At 44.5% G+C, this 10,969-nt stretch overlaps 2 non-coding genes across 2 annotated transcripts; one reads left to right on the top strand and one right to left on the bottom strand.

Moving 5' to 3' along the window:
* Nucleotides 1-630: 630 nt before the first annotated feature.
* On the bottom strand, nucleotides 631-704 carry Trnai-uau. The gene has a single exon. It is a non-coding gene; the product is annotated as a tRNA-Ile (tRNA).
* A 388-nt stretch (nucleotides 705-1,092) lies between these two features.
* Trnat-ugu lies at nucleotides 1,093-1,167 on the top strand. Its single transcript has one exon. It is a non-coding gene; the product is annotated as a tRNA-Thr (tRNA).
* The last annotated feature ends 9,802 nt before the right edge of the window (nucleotides 1,168-10,969 follow it).

Raw genomic sequence — 10,969 nt, 5'->3', positions numbered from 1 at the left:
TCCTTGGAGTTTGAGCAGCTGCTTATGGCAGGTGCTCTGTCACATATTGGTGTGGATCCAATTGAGTCTGTTAACAGATGGGATTATACTGGGTACAGCCTTCGCCTCAGATAGAAACTCAATGGTAAACTGGCTGGTAAACTGGCTGGACTAGTGACAGGGGACTTAAAGGGGGGGGGGGGGGGTCACTCTCGTGAGTGGCAAAACACTAGTTCTTACTGGTGTCACAGCAGCACATTTTTTTAGGACAGGAAAGTCAGAAAGAACTAGTTTTAAGAGAAGTTAGGATGAAAATAGACCTTCAGTTTAAGAAAGACACTGCATCAGCACAAACAGTTGCTGGTAAAAAATTATCAGCAGTCAGCAGAAATTTTATTTCCAACCACTTACAAAGGGCTGACAGATAAAAACTGAACGCCCACTACAATGGGACCATGTAATGGTTCCATTCAAAAGTAATCACCTAACAAATCAAGACACCTATATATATACTAAGATGGTATCTGTTCTTTCAGACATGTCCGAAAGAACAGATACCATGCAGCTCATTAGAATGAAATTATAATGAAATGAACACCCTTAGCTGCTTACAGGCATTGACATACGTCAACGGGGACAGATGAAAATGTGTGCCCCGACCGGGACTCGAACCCGGGATCTCCTGCTTATATGGCAGACGCTCTAACCATCTGAGCCACTGAGGACACAGAGGATAGTGCAACCACAGGGATTTATCTCTGGCACGCCTCCCGCGAAACCCACATTCTCAACGTATTGTCCTGCACTACATTCGTAGTGCCCCCACCCATTATACTCATTTCTCGTGGTGCGTTGCCGATTCCCGTAAGAGTTTGGGCACTGTTTGTGCATTTGCACAGAAGACGAAGATGGTCAAGTGGCCGGTGAGCCTTAACTTCTTCTGTGCGAATGCACAAACAGTGCCCGAACTCTTACGGGAATCGGCAACGCGCCGCGAGTAATGAGTATAATGGGTGGGGGCACTACGAATGTAGTGCGGGACAATACGTTGAGAATGTGGGTTTCGTGGGAGGCGTGCCAGAGGTAAATCCCTGTAGTCGTGCTATCCTCTGTGTCCTCGGTGGCTCAGATGGATAGAGCGTCTGCCATGTAAGCAGGAGATCCCGGGTTTGAGTCCCGGTCGGGACACACATTTTCATCTGTCCCCGTTGACGTATGTCGATGCCTGTAAGCAGCTAAGGGTGTTCTTGTAATTTCAAGACATCTATCACACTGGCAGAAAAGATCATCAATTCACGTCTCACAGAACACAGTGGGCTGCACGGAGAAGGATTTACACTATGACAATCCCAATGGCAGGAACACTGGAGTGCGGGTAATGGTTTGGGAATGTCATATAGTCTGACTAGGATGGTACGGAGATTAGGAGGGTGTTAGAAGGTGACACTGGTTGGTGCGAGAAAGATATAAGGGTGAGAGGATCCCATTTCAGGGCTCAACTTGAAAAAGTTGTAGGTGTGGCCTCATAAAGTAATACCCAATATTTGAGGCTGACTGCTGAATGAATCCACTGCTCCCAAAGTACATTTTCCACAAGGTCCATGACAATAAGATGTGAGATATTAGGGCTTGTATTGACATTTTTAGGCAGTTGTTTTTTCCTCACTCTATTTGCGAGTGGATTAGTACAGGAAATTACTAGTATGGTAAAAGTTACCCTCTTTCGTGTTCTGTGCAGTGATTTGAGCAGTGTGTATGTAGATGTTGTAAGTATAGAAGCATTTGAGGCCTGGGTGGTCCTGGGCACGAAGATGAGTCCGTCGTCACTCTTTTGTAATTGAGGACTGCATTAACGAGAGGGAGAGAGTATGAAATTGCCCAGGAGATTTGTTTGTGAATAAAATCTGTGAGGGAGCTGTAGTTGCGAGGGTCTGGGCGGGGACGACGAACATCTGAAACAGTGAAGAGGACAGGGAGATGGTCGCTACCAATAGGCTCCAGGACATCCACCGTTATGTGGCCAAGGAGGTTGGGGGAGGAAAGGATAACATCGGGAGTGGAGTTGGATTCGGGACGGGTGTGCTGGTGGATGGGGATGAGGTCGTCTTGAAGGGAGGAGAGGAACCAATGCCACCACCGTAACTGGGTGGCGGAACGACTATGGATGTTGAGGTCGGCGGCGATCACGTAGGAGGAGAAGGTACGGTCAATGTAATGTGGGAGAGGAAGTCGAAGGGAATAGGGGCGTTAGGGCGGACATAGATGGTGGCGCAGGTAACGGTAAGTCCAGGGAAGAAGAGACTAAGGATCAGGTGTTCGGTGGGGTCGGGAAGGAGAGGTTGGAGCCGAACAGGGATCTGGCGGTAGTGACCAATGGTAACTCCGCCATGCGCAATCGGGAGGGGATTATCAGAGCGGTGGAGCAGGTAGGGCGAAGTGTGGACGGTGTGGTGGGATTGGAGAAAGGTTTCATTGAGGAGGAAGGCATCCACACGGTGGGTGGCAAGGGTGTGGAGGAAGAGGTTCTTGTTGGTGGGAAGGGAGCAGATATTGTTGAAAAGGGTACGGTGCTGTCGCGCCATGTCAGGGATTTAGACAAGGGTGTCGAGACGGGAGAAGGTGAAATGGGCCTGGTTGTTGGAGTAGGTGGCGTTCATTTTGAGTTAGGAAATGGAACGGGCGGCGAGGGATATCTGTTGGAGAGTGGGGGGACGCTGAAAAGGATGAACATTCTGAAGGATGATGGTGAGGAATCTGATGATGTCCTCAGCGGTAGGGGGCAGGCGAAGGGAATTGCCAGGAGGGGTGGGGGCGTCCAGAGGATGGAGAGGGACGGTGAGTTCAGGAGTGGTCGGAGGGGGTCGGGCTTTACACTTTTGGGAGTAGGTGGGATGGGGAAGATTGCAGGTATTGCAGGAGTGAGGGGATTGAAGGTTAGGGCACTGCCGGAGGAAGTGCGCTTGCCTACAATGCGGGCAGGTGGGGGCCTCGCGGCACTCAGATGTTGGGTGCGTATTATACCGCAAGCACCTTTGGCAGCGGAGGGATTGAGGAGGGGAACGGGAGGGGTCGATCTTGTAGCGCTGGTTGAAGAGGAGGGCACCCTCCGTCAGGAGATGGTCAATGGAGGGGGCGTCCTCGGAGAAAACCCTCATAAGGCAGGTAGGGCTGGCCGAGTTGAAAATGCAGTGGACTGCCCGCACCTCCATTGTGGGATGCACCTTGAGCTCCACCAACACCTCCTCCGTGATCGTCGGGCTAAGCCGAGTGATCACGGCGGAGAGGGTCGGCGGGCGACGCGGGGGTTGGGGTTGGTGGGTAAGAGACGGAGAAGGAGCAGGGGTGAGGGAGGCGTTGGGGCCAAAACGGGTGATAGGGAGGCGGGAGAGGATGTCAGTATGGAGGGTTGGGCTGGGGGAGGAGATGAGAATGGAATCCCGTCTGGGAGTGAGGAAAGACATGGGGGACCAGGGAAGTGTTGGCGGAGGAGGAGGGAGAGATTCCGGGCTTCGAGAAGGGAAGGATTGGGACGGGAGAGGAGGTATTTGTATAAAGAGGGGGGCAGGAGGAGGAGGAGGAGGAGGAGGAGGAGGAGGAGGAGGGAACAGGGCCTGGTGGGGAGACATCCATGGCATCCTGGGGGGGGGGGGAAGGAAGATCGGGCGGGGCCTTTTTGGGAGCGGAGGAAGTGGTGGTGCCACTGGGGTGTTTAACGGCGGCAGAAGGGTGGGTGGTGATATGAGGGACGGGAACTATAGGGAGGTGACGGGAAGGGGCAGGTCCCGGTGTGGACGCAGCAGTCGGCCCTGGAGATGGTGACGGTGAAGGCGACGGCGACAGTAATGGTGGTGGCGGTGATGGTGAGGGCGATGGGGATAGTTGGGCATGGGCAGTGGCCCGACGGGCCACCACCTTAGCTGGAGCTGCAGTGACAGGCCGGGGGAGTGGGGGGAAAGGATCAGAGGGAGAGGAGCGGGAGGAAGACGCTGGAGAGGGGGCACGAAAGAGCGAGGACGAAGGGAGAGTGAGAAGAGGCGGAATGGAAAGAGGGGGGTGTGACTGGGCACACCATGTTATGGTGGTGGTGGCGGCAGAGGGGGAAGTATAAACTATGGCTGTGGTGGTAGTGGTGGTGGGTGCCGACGACAGGGAGAAACAAAAACGCACAGGACGAAAAAGAAAGGACAATAACTGGGGACAGAGGAAGACGAAGACAGATGAAGATGAAGACGGAGGAAGACGAAGACAGAGGAAGACGAAGACGGATGAAGACCAGAGTCCCACGCTGCTGGCGCTGGTGCTGACAGTGACGATGGGTGGCAGGAACGCCGCAGCTGCTGCTGCTGCCACAAACGGGGCCGGGGCTGCTGCTGCTGCTGCTGCTGCTGCTCCTGGGCTGGCTGGTTGGCCGGCTGGCTGGCTGGCTGGACCGACGCCGCTGCTGCTGCTGCTGCTGCTGCTGCAGGAGGACTGGCTGGCTGCTGCCGGCTGGACCCCTGCTGCTGCTCAGCTGGCTGGCTGGCTGGCACCTGAAAAACCTAGCACTTCGATTAGTGCTGGAATGGCACAATCGAAGGGCGGTAACCTTGCGGGGATACCGCTGGAGATGGATTACGTCTTTCAAGTTCACCTATATTAGTTTTCTGTGCACTTCATTCATCTCGCTGTTCACTTTTTTCTATGAATTTATTTACCGAGTGGACAGACAAACAGAAAAAGTGGATTGCTGGTGACACCGCGATCGACGCAACTTGAACTAAACATTTCGCCTTCTGAAAATGATGTTTCTACAGCAAGCAATTCTGCCACAGCAGAATTACTTTGATGCTCCTGATCACAGGCGTCTAAAGATGGCGAAATGAGGGATGCTCAACTACCAGACCTACCGATAGATGGCTCTACCAGCTGATCACTGTCGTCTGTATTGTCCACCATATTCGAATTTGGCAAAAAGTTTCTCTCGGTCTGTACGGTGTATAAGGAATATCGAAATGGTGATTTCTTGTTCCAATTTCAACTGTACGAAGCGATGGAATAAGGAAAGTGACTTACCATTTCACAGGTAATAGGACTACCGATACAATACGATAAAAAAACAGACTTAGTGCGTTTGCTAGTTCGATGTTTTTGAACAGGTTTCCTCTAAAGCACCCAGAGCTGCTAAAGAAGTGGATTACTTCCGTGAAGCGGAAAGGTTTTAATCCTACGTCTTGCAGTTTTCTTTGCAGAATCCATTTCCGACAAGATGATTATGTACTGAGCCCTGGAACGTGGAAGAAACGTCTCAAACCCGAAGCAGTACCATCAGTTTTTGACTTTCCGACATATTTGATGCAACCAAATAAACAGCCACGACGACATGTTGTTAGGATTTTGAGTTTTGAGTGACAACGATGCTTCTCCATTTGAGGTAGCTAATTAATTTCCTTGCTATGTGTCTGCTTTTTACTTTTGTGAATTTATTTCGTACGGACACAAATGGGCTACATAGGTCTAAGCAATGTTGTAATCCAGGTCCATATTTTTGTTTTTAGCGTTCTGTCATGGAATCCGTGCTCGATTTGCCCCCTGCAGGAGCTACTGATTTCGTGTAGAATGTTCTCAATGAGAATTCTTCCGTGGAAAGCATGTCCCATTTATCCAATGCAGAAGCTGCGAATTGTGTCGAAAACGTTATTATGATGTTTTCACATCCCCAAAGCTTTCTTATATTATTTTTTCATCAAGCCTTGAGTTATTTCATTCATATATAACGAAATTATTTCTTTATTTCAGAGTGCAGTTGGTTCTTCAGTAATTGATTGTGGTATACAGTCGAAAGTAGAAATGGAAGACATGGTGACCGAAACTTGCAATTTTTTCTCAGACATTGTGCACGAATTAAAACCTAAACTGAAGTGCGTCCGTGAAAAACTTCGAAGAAGAGAGAAGAAAGTGTTTTCCATGGATGACATCATAAGTTCATTGAAGGAGAAGGGCCATCATCCCAAGAAGTTACATAACTTCCTCCATCATCAGAAAGGAACACAAGTGGAATCAGTGTGCAATTTAGTGAACAATTCTCTCTCGTCAAAGGGTAATAGATACACAACTAACGTGAAAAATGTTTGCGATGGATGTGTACTTTTATTACCAGCAGCATATGAATACCTGCAAAAATTAATGCCTCTTCCCCATAAATCATTGATTTCCAAATGGGTGGCAAGTGTTTTTAAGTCCATTGATTTGAACCCAATTGTAAGGGACCAGTTCAGTGATTCATGTCTAATTGTAGACAGTATGGCAATTAGGAAGCAAGTAGTTTGGGACCAAGGAACTAAGCTATACACAGATTTTTTAGACTTTGGTGGGGAAGTGCCTCAGTCAAAAGAAGTAATAGAGGCATCTGAGGCTCTGGTTTTCATGCTTGTCTCTATTAATGGCAAATTTAAATGCCCGATTGCATATTTCTTTATCAATGGTGCACAGCAAATAATCAGGCCACACTGATAAAATCTGCTTTAGAGAGGCTGCATCGTTCTGGCATTAGTGTTTGGTGTTACATGTGATGGCTGCAAGGTAAATGTAAGCACTTTACATTCACATGGCTGTACTTTAAACTTTTACAACGGTGATTTTAAAAACCGCATTCCTCATCCTGTGGAAAAATACAATGTTTATTGTATCTTGGACATGTCATATGATTAAGTTAGCCAGAAATGCTCTAGCAGAAGTATCTGCTATTGAGTCTCCAACTGCCATTATTAGATGGCATTTCATTGAGCAATTGAACAAGGTACAACAAGAAGGTATGACATTTGCCAACAAACTATCAGGACAACATGTAAGTTATGTAAATAGAAAAATGAATGTTTCATTAGCTGCACAGACTATGAGTTCTAGCGTGGCAGATAGTATAGAGTTTTTGAGGAGGGTTGGTGATCCAAATCTTAAAGGAAGTGAAGCAACAGTAGAATTTTTTTATTATATTGACAGGATTTTTGATATTCTGAACTCCAGAAATCCATTAGGTAAAGGGTATAAGAGTCCCCTGAGACTTGACAACAAATCTTATTGGCTTGGTATTTTCAGAGGCACTGAAAATTATATCAAAAGCTTAAAAATCATTGGTGTTCCATTGCTGCTCCATGCAAGAAATACTTTTGCTTTTGGGATAATTTTCAATATGCAATCAGTCAGGCACATAGCTCTGGCAAGTATGCTTCGTGTTGAGTCTCCTCTGAAGTATTTGCTAACATATAAACTGTCACAAGACCACAAAGGGCTTTTTTTTCCTGCATTCTGTCCAGAGGTGATTGGAACAACATTCCAAATGCATACCAGTTCAAATGTGCCATGAGAAAGTTGGTCTTAGGTAACAGTGTCACTGCAATGAATGGGAATTGCTCAAATTTTAATGTGTGTTGTTTGCCACCTGTTTATGATTTTCATGCAAGAAAGCATGTAGTAGAAAGTGATGAAAGTGCTGCAGAAAATGAAGTAGAGAAGTGGTGTGCACTTCTTGATGATAAGATTAAGTTCTCATTTTACAAGCAAAAAATATTATATTATATTTCAGGGTATGTATCATTGCACCTGTCAAGGCAGATCACATACAAAGACTGTCTTCACATACAGAAGCCACCAGTAGTTAAATCTGCCTTAGAATGTGATGCTCTCTATGCTTTTGCCAATATGGCCAATAAAAATGCATTTGTAGAATTTTGTTAACTGGGGAAAACTGGTTGAAACAAGTGACTGCGTGTACCCTGTTGTAGAATATTCAGAGAAACTGTTTCAGATGTTTGTGATTGCTGGGGATATGTGACAGAAGTATATTCAGGCCAAGATTTTGCATTGTGTTAAAAATAAAATTGTAGATTAGCTATCTGCTGCTCTTGGTCATGGTTACCATTATAAAATTGCGATTGAGGATTACATCAGACTCAACTTATTTGTAAGATTGCATCCCTGTACTCCAGCATATGCTTAAAAACATATGGAAAAAAATGTCTTGGTGAGAAAATTTTAAACAACAAATCAAGTATAAGGCAGAAGTTAAATAAACTCATATTGTTTAATCATGTATAGTGCTCAAATTGGAAAAGATTATGTAATGGGACATTCCATGCAGATGGGTGTGACATTTTTACAGATTTCTTAAAACTATGTTGTACATAGATTTGTGGTTGTGCAATGATGAACTTGAAAGGATGAATCACATTGAAGTAAAATTAACTCTTTACATCCTGTGTAGATATTGTAACAAAATTAGAATTGTTTATTATATAAGCTTATTTTAAGATGTTTGGTGTTACAAATTATGCACTTGCTTTAAAAACAGGTGATTTGTGTGAAATTAATGAAAAAATTATGTACTGGGACTTATTTGACAAATGGCTTTCAGTGTGAGAAAATATTTACCTCAATAACTACGTTAACTTGAATTTATCACTTTAAGAAAACAGTTTAATCATAGGATGGGTGTGATATAGTGGAGTATGCAGTGGCCCTATGTTTCAAAAAGTAATGTTTGTGGATACTCTGCAACATAAGAGCAATAAAATTGTTACTCTGTTAATTTTTGTTTTAATACTTCCTAGAATGAACACAATGTTCCAATTGATTGTAAGCATTCTTATTACTTTAGAACCATTCTAGAATAAGGGGGCCTGAGTCAGGCAAAACCTAATATTGTGAATTTTGTCTTTATTTTGCTAGGAGGTCTTTCTGTTATATTTTCCTGTGTTGAGGGGGGGGGGGGGGAGAATGCAAATAATCATATGTAATTATCTTTCTAGCACTACAAAGTACAGAATACAGTGATTACAGTTACACTTGGAAATCTAGGAAATTTCAGTATTCATGTTACATGCCTAATTTTCATCAACATTTACCTTAATTACACGGTTACACTTTTTGCTGATTTGAACTGTGTAGTACATGTTTAAAAGATTTTGTTTTGTCATAGCATTTCATTTTATTAGTTCATATGTCGCATACGGAACTGAAATTATCAAGTTATGATGCCAAAGGAAGGAATTAACATTAAGGAATCTTACTTCACAGAAAATATGTAACAATGGTTACACTTTTTGCTAGTTAACTTTAACATAAACCATTTAGTTTTCCATTCAGAGTGAAAGCAGTTGCACAAGTCTTGTAAAGAACAAAGTTCCCCATAGAAAAATAAAGTATTTTACATTTGAGTTATTGTAGACCCAAAGTATTGTGCTCTTCATATTTCTATTTAAAAAAGTTTGTAACTCAAATTCACAGACATTTTGGAATCTGCACATACATGGGTGTAGTCAGGTACTTTTCATGTGCCATGTGGAACCTTTAATTTTCTGGTTTAAATATAATTTATTTCATGAATTACCTTTAATACCAACAATGTCTGAATGCATTATTTACCATTTAGAAGAAGAAATATTAGTGTACAGAATAACAAACATCATGAAAAATGCGAAAGATTGTTCTGTACAGAACTTGGAATGGCTCTTAATCAATAGCAGGTAAAAAGAAGGCTTCTATTAAATGTTCAAAGAAACCAGTCAGTACCTCTTAATTCACCATAGAGGTGATACACTAATAAAACACTTTCACTTTTTTTCAGAATTTCTGCTAAGTATTAAATTGTGAAGACCTATCCAATAAGTATTTGCTTTACCAATAACCTGTAGTACAAGCACACATATAAGCAAGTAATTATGGGAGTCAAGAATTATGTTAAAATTAAAGATACTGACTGGTATAACTTGCTCACAAAACATTGTAGTTGCTCTACAGTTTATGTGGTGTACCCAATGTGATTCCTGGAGGACATAATATTCTGTTATCCTATGGGAGTGCACTGGTACTGCACCTATTGAAAGTAAGCTTTGCTGTGGAATAGTTGTATCAGACGTCTGTACCAGAAAACAAATCTCCACTGTGACACCCTCATGTTCTTGGTAGTAATAGTAGTTTATTCATCCAGAGACAATTTACATTGCATGGATTTTGTCAAAAAATACATAGTGTATATATATATATATATATATATATATATATATATATAAATAATGGAAGGAAACATTCCACGTGGGAAAGTATCACTTTGCCACGAAGAAAAATGATCCTAATCCTACTCCTAATGATCCGACTCCTCAAGACACCATCCAAATTGAACCCTGCCTGGAACAGTTCCGTCCTCCGCCACAGCGGGACCCACCTCCTCTTCCTCAAAATCACCCTCTCCAAACCTTCCAGGAATTTCTGACTTCCAGCCTTGCATCTCAATCCTTCTTAAAAAACCTTAATCCTACACCCAACATCACCACTGCTGAAGCCCAGGCTATCCGTGATCTGAAGGCTGACCGATCCATCGTCATTCTTCCGGCGGACAAGGGTTCCACGACCGTGGTACTTGATCGTCGGGAGTATGTGGCTGAGGGACTGCGTCAGCTTTCAGACAACACCACATACAAAGTTTGCCAAGGTAACCCCATTCCCGATGTCCAGGCAGAGCTTCAAGGAATCCTCAGATCCTTAGGCCCCCTGCAAAACCTTTCACCTAACTCCATCAACCTCCTGACCCCACCGACACCCCGCACCCCTACCTTCTTCCTAAAATCCACAAACCCAATCATCCCGGCCGCCCCATTGTAGCTGGTTACCAAGCCCCCACAGAACGTATCTCTGCCTACGTAGATCAACACCTTCAACCCATTACATGCAGTCTCCCATCCTTCATCAAGGACACCAACCACTTCCCTGAACGCCTGGAATCCTTACCCAATCTGTTACCCCCGGAAACCATCCTTGTAACCATTGATGCCACGTCCTTATACACAAATATTCCGCACGTCCAGGGCCTCGCTGCGATGGAGCATTTCCTTTCACGCCGATCACCTGCCACCCTACCTAAAACCTCTTTCCTCATCACCTTAGCCAGCTTCATCCTGACCCACAACTTCTTCACTTTTGAGGGCCAGACATACCAACAATTAAAGGGAACAGCCATGGG

Source organism: Schistocerca americana, chromosome 11, assembly GCF_021461395.2.
Source record: "Schistocerca americana isolate TAMUIC-IGC-003095 chromosome 11, iqSchAmer2.1, whole genome shotgun sequence".
In the NCBI taxonomy this organism is placed as follows: Eukaryota; Metazoa; Arthropoda; class Insecta; order Orthoptera; family Acrididae; genus Schistocerca; species Schistocerca americana.
This window is presented reverse-complemented; position numbering and strand designations above follow the sequence as displayed.